We start from the raw sequence: 8,214 nt of genomic DNA, 5'->3' as shown, positions 1-8,214 counted from the left end.
AACATAAACTATAATTTTCTGCCAAATAAAATTTAATGTGATATAAAAATCTGAGACAACAACAACAACGTATTCCTTGGTTTGTCGTTTTTTTGGATGGACCTCTGACAAAGTCCAATGTGTACCTTATACTTCACAGTATTCAGAGCTGTGTTGTACTGCAGTCTGTGTTGTACTGCAGTCTGTGTTGTACTGCAGTCTGTGTTGTACTGCAGTCTGTGTTGTAGCCTGTGCAGCCTCAGTACATTAGCCGTTTCTTTAGACTGATTCACCGGTGCTGATCCAGGCTCCAGTCTCTTCAGTCAGCAGTTGATTTTTCCTCCACTTTGCCTTTTGTGAGGACAGATTATGATCTGAAGGGGCGTCCAATATTTATGACACTGTGTCCTTGCTCACTCACAGACTCTCACCAAGCCGCTGAAGAGGTTTCGTTAGCACCTGGTGCTAAAGCCCCCGGAATACGGATGAGCAGCTTCTACAGGCTGATGATCTCGTCACTCTCTTCGACACAGCTTCTCTGATTTTTTTTTCTTTCTCCCCTCTGTCAAGTTCCTGTACGTACTGCGGCGGGTGTCAGCAGGCAGAGCCGTTTTATTTTATGATGTGTTACCCACATGGACTATCAACCATCAGAGTCGAGGGCAAACACAGAGGTCAGCAGGATTCTACACATCCTAGAAAAGTTGTGGAACATTTTTAACAGTGTGTAAATCAATCAACTGCAGTGAAGTGGTTTGGGACTGAACATTTTGTTCCATTTGTAGTAGAAGGTGTCGGATTGGTCGGACAGTGAACTTTCTTGATGATGTTGGAAGAATTGAAGGCAGCTGAATGGACGGAATTAAACCAGTCTGTCGCCCTAATTTATTTTCTCTTTCTGAATGAACTGCTTTGGTAAATTAAGTCATTGATTCCTGTTGTTGGTGGCACTGACCAGAGTGAGGAGGGCAGTGATCGTGAAGGGAGAACCAAGGACAAGGTCCAGCAGGATTTTGGACAACTTTTCCTGATCTGGTTGTTATGAAGATGTGGCCCAACATAAGGTGTCCTTGATGGTACAGTACCAGTTGTCTTCAGTGAATACTACAGATTACTACAAGGAATTTTTTTATTGATTTGTATTTTATCGTCATCTGCGAATATTCAACATCAGCCTGACATTGATCACGTCCGTGTCGACTGAAGTCTCTGTGATCTCTCTCGTGTGTAGACGTTCTTAATCTGTTCTTGGCGTTTGGTCCAAAATACAAAGTGAGTGTGTTTTGAGTGCAGTTTGGAGAACTGCCTCGTTGATAGAACAATATGCAAATAGTTCCCAGAGGAGCCACATAAAGGAGCAGCTCAATGGATGTGTGTGAATGAGAAGTGAATCAGCTCAGAATAATGAGAGGTGGGGGGGGTCGGGGGGGTGGTGGGGGGGGGGTTGGAGGTAGGGTCACTTGGGGTGAAATCAAACACAGCGTTCACTTTTCTCATAAAATGGCTTCATTTGTAGTTCGTTTTATCTTTTATTACTAAAGAAGGAAACAAAATGAATGAATAAAAAAAAAACACCTGAATGAGGGACTGACTCACTCTCCACTCCACTCACAAATGAACACACATTCACCCTTGACTCCACTCCAAAGTAATTTGTACCTGGGCCGAACGCCATTCCCCAAATAATCCCTGTGTTTGTTTGGAAGCAAAAAGGCACAAAGTGCTGCCACCAGAGGCCGCTGGTCTGTCGGGAGTGAGCGACACAAAGCTAATAATCCCTATTAATCAATGTCAATGAAATTAGCCCGTAACGCTAGCTGTCGTTATTAGCGCTACATCCAGGTGTAGTGTTATCTTTTAGTATTATCTGAACAGCTATAGTTCTATTTATTTTGGGCTAAAAGTCTAGTTTAAATAGACACGACTATAAAAAACTAAAGGGTCTCGCCCCCAATTTTGGGAACCAGGTTCAAGCGTAGTAGTCTTAAAAAGATATAGAAACACAACGTCTAACTTTATAACTAGATGTTGTTAAAAACTACACAGTATCTGTAAATATATATCTGTAAGTCATTTTATCATCTTAAACATTTCACTACTTCTCCTGGTGGACGTTTTTCAGTCTGTCAGGTTTCAACCTCAGTTCTCCCCCGTCTAGAGGGGGTGGACAGAACAAGGAGTTTCACGCCGGGGAAAAATGTCTCCACTGCAGAGCTCCACTGTACATTAACTGTCATTGGTCGGAGCAATAAATGCCAGCGTGTCAGTGAACGCACCTCCTCTGGCTGCTGGGATGCCTTCATTGATCCCATGCTGCTCAGAAAGTCGTCCCGCTGAAGTCACAGCGGGAAAACACATCCACACGGATTCTTCCAGAGCCGGCGTCGTACCCTTCACCAGAGCCGCACCCCACCTTTAGAACCTCTTTGGTGACAGAATCGGGACAACCCTCCGACATTAGTGGCATCAAAGCCGGAGTGAGATGGAGATGGATTAATAAGTAAAGGTGGCAGCAGCGTCACCTGGGGCGTCTGAAGGAGAGCGGGTGTTCAAACTCACACGAGGAGTTCCTCGTCATCAGCATCTGTCCTCCAGGATCAGCTGGAGGGTCGGAGGNAGTTTGAAGAGCTAAGGAAGGCAGGAGTGTGCACCCGCACTTGCACAGCACGTCGCTGTTCATTATTCCATCAATCTGTCAGCTCCCACTGCTGAATCACTGCCTAGACACAGGGGGGCTGCGGGGGGAGAGCGGGGGAGTGAGGGGGGGGACACACACCAGGACGGTACAATCATTCCCTGATGTTTGAGGACATGAATGGAGCATTGATTGGAAGAGAGAGTATTTGAACAACACTGAGTGATATGTGAGAGGAACGCAGGATTGGCTTTAGACTCTCTCACTGTCTCACTCTCTCTCTCTCCCCCTGGCCCCCCTCCCTCCCCCATTACACCTATTGTCTGTGGAGCACTTAACATTCACACTGTAGATAAGCTGCAAGAAATACAAAGGCTAGTTTGGTAGTAGTGGGTAATATTCTTCTTATTATTTAATTCATTCATTGATGATTATAATTCTATAACATGCTAATGCGCTAACGTGACCTGTATGACCTTCTCTGTCTTCACGTAGCATGCTAACTGGACACTACACATGCTAATTGTAAATGCTACCTGTAGAATCACTTCTAAAACCTGAGCAGCAGAATCAAGGTCACCTGACTGACAGCAACGTGGTTATTCGCCCTCCCTGTGCCCGCCCCCCGCCCCCCCGGCCCCTCCCACCATGGATGACACACTCCAACCTGTTTACCCCACCCTGACAGTTGTGTCATAACAATTCAGCCCCTGTCACACCTTATTACCATGGACACACAAACAGAGAAATCACGTGGACTCACGAAGGCTCCTCCTAAATCCCCGATGTTTGTGGGCGGCTGCGCGGTGGGACAGCGGTAAATCAAATTTCCATGCTTAGAAATGGCAGACACCTTCACCTAACTTCACGCGCTTGTGCTTGACCCAGGAATGAAGGAGAGGCATAATGAAGCCAGCTCTGCTTCCTTCCTAATCCGGCCTGACACGTCCCGACTCAGGAGTATGATTAATGGGCGCCGCAGCCTCGGCCGGACGCATTAAATGTCTCGTGCAATATCACCTCGCTCCGACAAATGAGGGCCTAAATGTCATAAATTCCTGCGGCGTGTTGTCCATATCCATTAGTAAACAATTTATAGTGGACATGAAAATTTTGTTGGTATTATCCCATGTGCGTGCAGGTCCATCAGTCAGTCGGCAGCCCCTCAGCCCTGAAGTGCTGCAGAAAGTCAGAGTGACAGCCTGCGCCCAGCTGCCATGAATCACTCCTCCAGTATTCACTCATTAACCAGGTGGCACTTTGAATTTGGCATTTCATACGAGCAGAGAGGAGTTTCCAACCCTCAGCTGCCAGAACATATGGGCCATAAGCATCCACACCACCGCCTGCAGTTCCTGGGCTGGACTCTAGTTTGTAACGGAAGGAGGGAAATGATGTTTGTCACTAATTCAGAGACGTCCTGCTCTCAGGACTGCTTAGAAATCCTAAAGATTTTTTAATGTTAGCATTTTTCCTTCAGCTAACACGACCACATTTGACCTCATTTCTGTTTAGGGTTGATAATTTGGAGTAAACAACTTTGTCATTTCTAGTCATCTATTTATCTTCTTCTCTTAAGTTGGGCTTTTGTGTTCTCATTTACTGCACTTTTCGTCTAAACAAAGTTAGTTGTATCAATTTGTGCTTTTCTCACTTGGAACCTGGAACTATTTTTTTTTAATTCTCTTGGATTTGGTTGAAACAGTTCAGAGATAACCCTGTACTTGGACAGTTAACTCTCTTTGTCAACTGTGATTTGATTCATTTATACAGCAGTCAGAACAGTTCTGTCCCAGGACTGATTAAAGTGATATGACATTTAAAGAAAGTGGAGACAGGTTTAAAAATCGTTCTCGGTGGAAACCTCTCCTTCCTTCACCGGTGCTTGACTTCAGCTCTTAATCTCCAGGTTCTTTTGTTCGCTTTTTTCCTCTCATTCTACAAAATGCCCACTCACATATTCCCATTTCGATCATACTACACTCACGTAACGGACCAAATTGATGGAATTTATTTCTGTGAAACCCAGCCTTCAATTCTCGTTCTTGACATTTACCGGTCGACACGGTCGAGCTGGGTGAAATGGAAGAAGAAAACAAAAGGGACGATAGCAGTTGGTGCAAAGTCCACTTGAATCTCTGTTGATATTTGGGAGTGATGCCCTCAATCTAGGAAGCCGCCACACTTCTCTGTGACACCCGGCCTGTCCCTCCCTCTGCCACCCGTCACGCCGGCTCAGTCTTCAGAGTACTCCTCATTCAGCGCACGTTCCACAGTCAGGCGTCTTAATCTGAAGAGACCGTTCCATCGCAGCTCGCTCCCAGTAACCTTCTCATTCATCCGTCTGCATGTACACCGCCAGTGAAAGGAGGGAAGCTCTGAGAAATAGGAACCAGAGAAGATTATTTCAGCGACCGAATCACAGATTTACTGTGGAAACTGTAGGAAAGTGGAGAAAGTGGTTTGGAAAGGAACAAAGAGAAGAGAGCAGGTCGAGACGAGACGTGAGACGGTGTCCGATCCTTAGTGTGTTGGATTGTTGGATTCTTCAGGTTAAGAGGATTAGAGGCGGTTCATCAAAGATACGTCCCGTACTCCTGATCAGGTCCCGGCCCGGGGTCATGGGGGGGATTGTTGCAACTTGAGGAGTGTTTACAGAAACTCACAAAAAGATTTTTCCGAACCTCTGTCTAAAATCCCTACTATCTGTCTGTCTGTCTGTCTCTCTGTCTCTCTGTCTGTGTGTCTGTCTCTGTCTGTCTGTGTCTGTCTGTCTGTCTGTCTCTCTGTCTCTCTGTCTGTCTGTCTGTCTGCCTGTCTGTCTGTCTGTCTGTCTCTCTGTCTGTCTGTCTGTCTGCCTGTCTGTCTGTCTGTCTGTCTCTCTGTCTCTCTGTCTGTGTGTCTGTCTCTGTCTGTCTGTGTCTGTCTGTCTGTCTGTCTGTCTGTGTCTGTCTGTATGTCTGTCTCTCTGTCTGTCTGTCTGTCTCTCTGTCTGTCTGTCTGTCTGTCAGAAGCATTAGTGCGGTGCAGCCTACTGCCCCTGTGTGTTGGCTGTCAATTACTGCAGTCAATTACTGGGTTAAATGCAGAAAGTTAATTTTTCCTCTAGGGGCAGTAGATTAAAAACAATTATAATAATGATAACAAGGCTTTAATTACAATTGACACATTCACCCTGTTACTACATTTGTGAAATTAATTTGAGTAATTACAGTAACTCTCCGATGTGATGTCATTTGTACACACTGCAGGAAAGTTTTTTTGTTTTTTTTTTGTTACACCGAAGAACCTCAAGGTTGAAATCTGATCATTGTCCGATCATTGTCCGTCCAACGGGAGGAGGACAACACTTGTCTTCATCAGTGGTGGTTGATGATCTGCTGTTGTATTGACTCCCACATGTAGAAACCTGACTCTTGTACCGTCTCCTTCCTACACCAGCGGTGGTACTCCCATGTTGCACTGGGTGACATTATCGTCCTGCTAAAAGCTGTCCCGGCCGCTAAAGTGTCTCCAGGGAACAAATCATCCCTCAGAGGACGGTGACATTAATGCCCCCGGTCGATGGCAATCCCTCATGGAGTGCAGCGAGGTGAACAGACTGTTGCGTCATGACAAAGTTAAATACTCCACTCCCTGTGTATCAGCTCGTTTAAGAAGCAATCAGTCTTAAAGAGACAAACACCAAGGACACGTCCAGAATTTGGGAGACAAATGAGATGCAAATCGCATATGAAACAGTCTCCGGGAAAGTAATGAGCGGATGGCACATTCTTGATGAGCTTTGTGCTGCCAACAAATTACCAATAGCGCTACCATTAAATGCTAATAGTCTGCTGGGTGTAGAAGAGGCCTGGTGGAGCCAGTCGGCTTCTCCAACTTTTATTTTTTCCCGTCCCAGAATGAAAACATTGCAGAGGCTAATAAAGACCGTCCTTGATTTAAATGTCATTGCACCACGTCGGCGTTGCCATGGAAACGTCGGTCAGACCTTATTTGTGTCATGGGTTTAGCGATTGTTTCGGGCAGACCTGCGGAGGCCCCGGAGACTGAGATTTACTTTTGTTTCTAGAACCGCAGCGGGGGCTGCTGGGTAAATGAAGACCCACTGTGTTTGGATCAGACTGAAAATGGAAGAAGTAACAATAACATCAGCTGCTCTCACCTTCCCACGACCAGCGGGGCGACAGAGCAGTGACTTGGTGTGTGGTCTTCATCCTGGGGATGTCCAGAAATGTCAGGGAGTGGGCACAGACGGAGGGGGCAGCAGGAGGGGAGGAGGACAGAGTGATGATGAGGAGGAGGAGGCTGAAGAGTGAACACCAGAGTCATCTTCTGCCCACACATGCTCACGGAGGCTAACGGCATCTGAGGGTTAAAAAAAAACACAAAAAAAAACTGTGAGTGTCTGAGAACTGCTTACAGTGGCCATGTTTGACCCACAGAGAGGGGGGGGGGGTTCACAACCCTCTGTCACCGAGCAATGACAGGGATCAGGAGGAGCAGGAGGAGCAGACGCACCTTTGTGTGGGAGCTGACCTTCTTGGCTGAGCTCCATCTTCTGTCCTGCTCTAACTGCTGCCTGTCTGGATAATGGAGTAAATGTATACTGTACTCTATGGCTGCCTGGAAATAAGAACAAAAAAAAATTCTAAAGAGGCAGCTTCAGGATGCTGAAGAACATCCCCAGCACCATCTCACAGCTGCACAGACACCTCGGGCAGAATCAGGCAGAAGAAAGGCTGCAGAATATTCACGCTCTCAGGATTTTTTCCACTGTTAAGCCCAGTAATTAAAAAATCATGCTGTGGGGCCAAACATTCAAACTTGAGAAACTTTTCCCTTTCATTCTGAACCGAGCTGTGAGATCACAGGGGCTGTCATGTCCTGAGCTGGAGGAATGTATAGATACAGACGTATGTGGAAGAAGTCTTCTGGAGTGGCTCAGATAAATGTTCTTGCGCCCCCTGTTGGTCAGCTGGTGTATTTTTAAGTTTCAAGGTCATTTGTAGTAGCATATATACAGCTCTGTTGTTAGACCTCTGGGAATAGTGTCTTTTCACGCAGCTGGATCTTAGCAAATAGGCCAAATAAACGGTTGCCTAGGGCGCCAACTGCTGGAGAGGCAATGCTGTACGCCCTGAGAATAAAACAAAAACCAATGTGGTTCATTCTCTGCTTTTTTTGCATTTAAAATACTCGTTTTTATATAATTTTAAAAAAATCAACGCAAATGGAAACATTATAATTATAGCACTTTTATCAAATATAAATATTTGACATTTTTCATTTCACATTTTTCCTTGTTAAATCCAAGTTATTTTTTAACCTTTATTCATCAGAGTATTTTTCGCGTCTCTACTGCCGTCACAGATGGGTGTAAATACTGCATGAGTACAGACAAATTTGACATTTAAAGTTTGACTGTGCTCTGTTATGGACTGATCCCGCCGTTCGTCTGTAGCCGAGCGCTAACATTAGCTCTGGAGTAAATGCTCTCAACAACATAAACTGCATCACGTTGACGTTCCAATGTCAAGAAAACTCTAGACTGAAGTTGTGTCAATGTGTGAATGTGGGGGGGGGGGGTAGAATGGGGG

Source organism: Cynoglossus semilaevis, chromosome 7 (genome assembly GCF_000523025.1).
Source record: "Cynoglossus semilaevis isolate Cse_v1.0 chromosome 7, Cse_v1.0, whole genome shotgun sequence".
Classification (NCBI taxonomy): Eukaryota; Metazoa; Chordata; class Actinopteri; order Pleuronectiformes; family Cynoglossidae; genus Cynoglossus; species Cynoglossus semilaevis.
Note: the sequence above shows the minus strand (reverse complement) of the source record.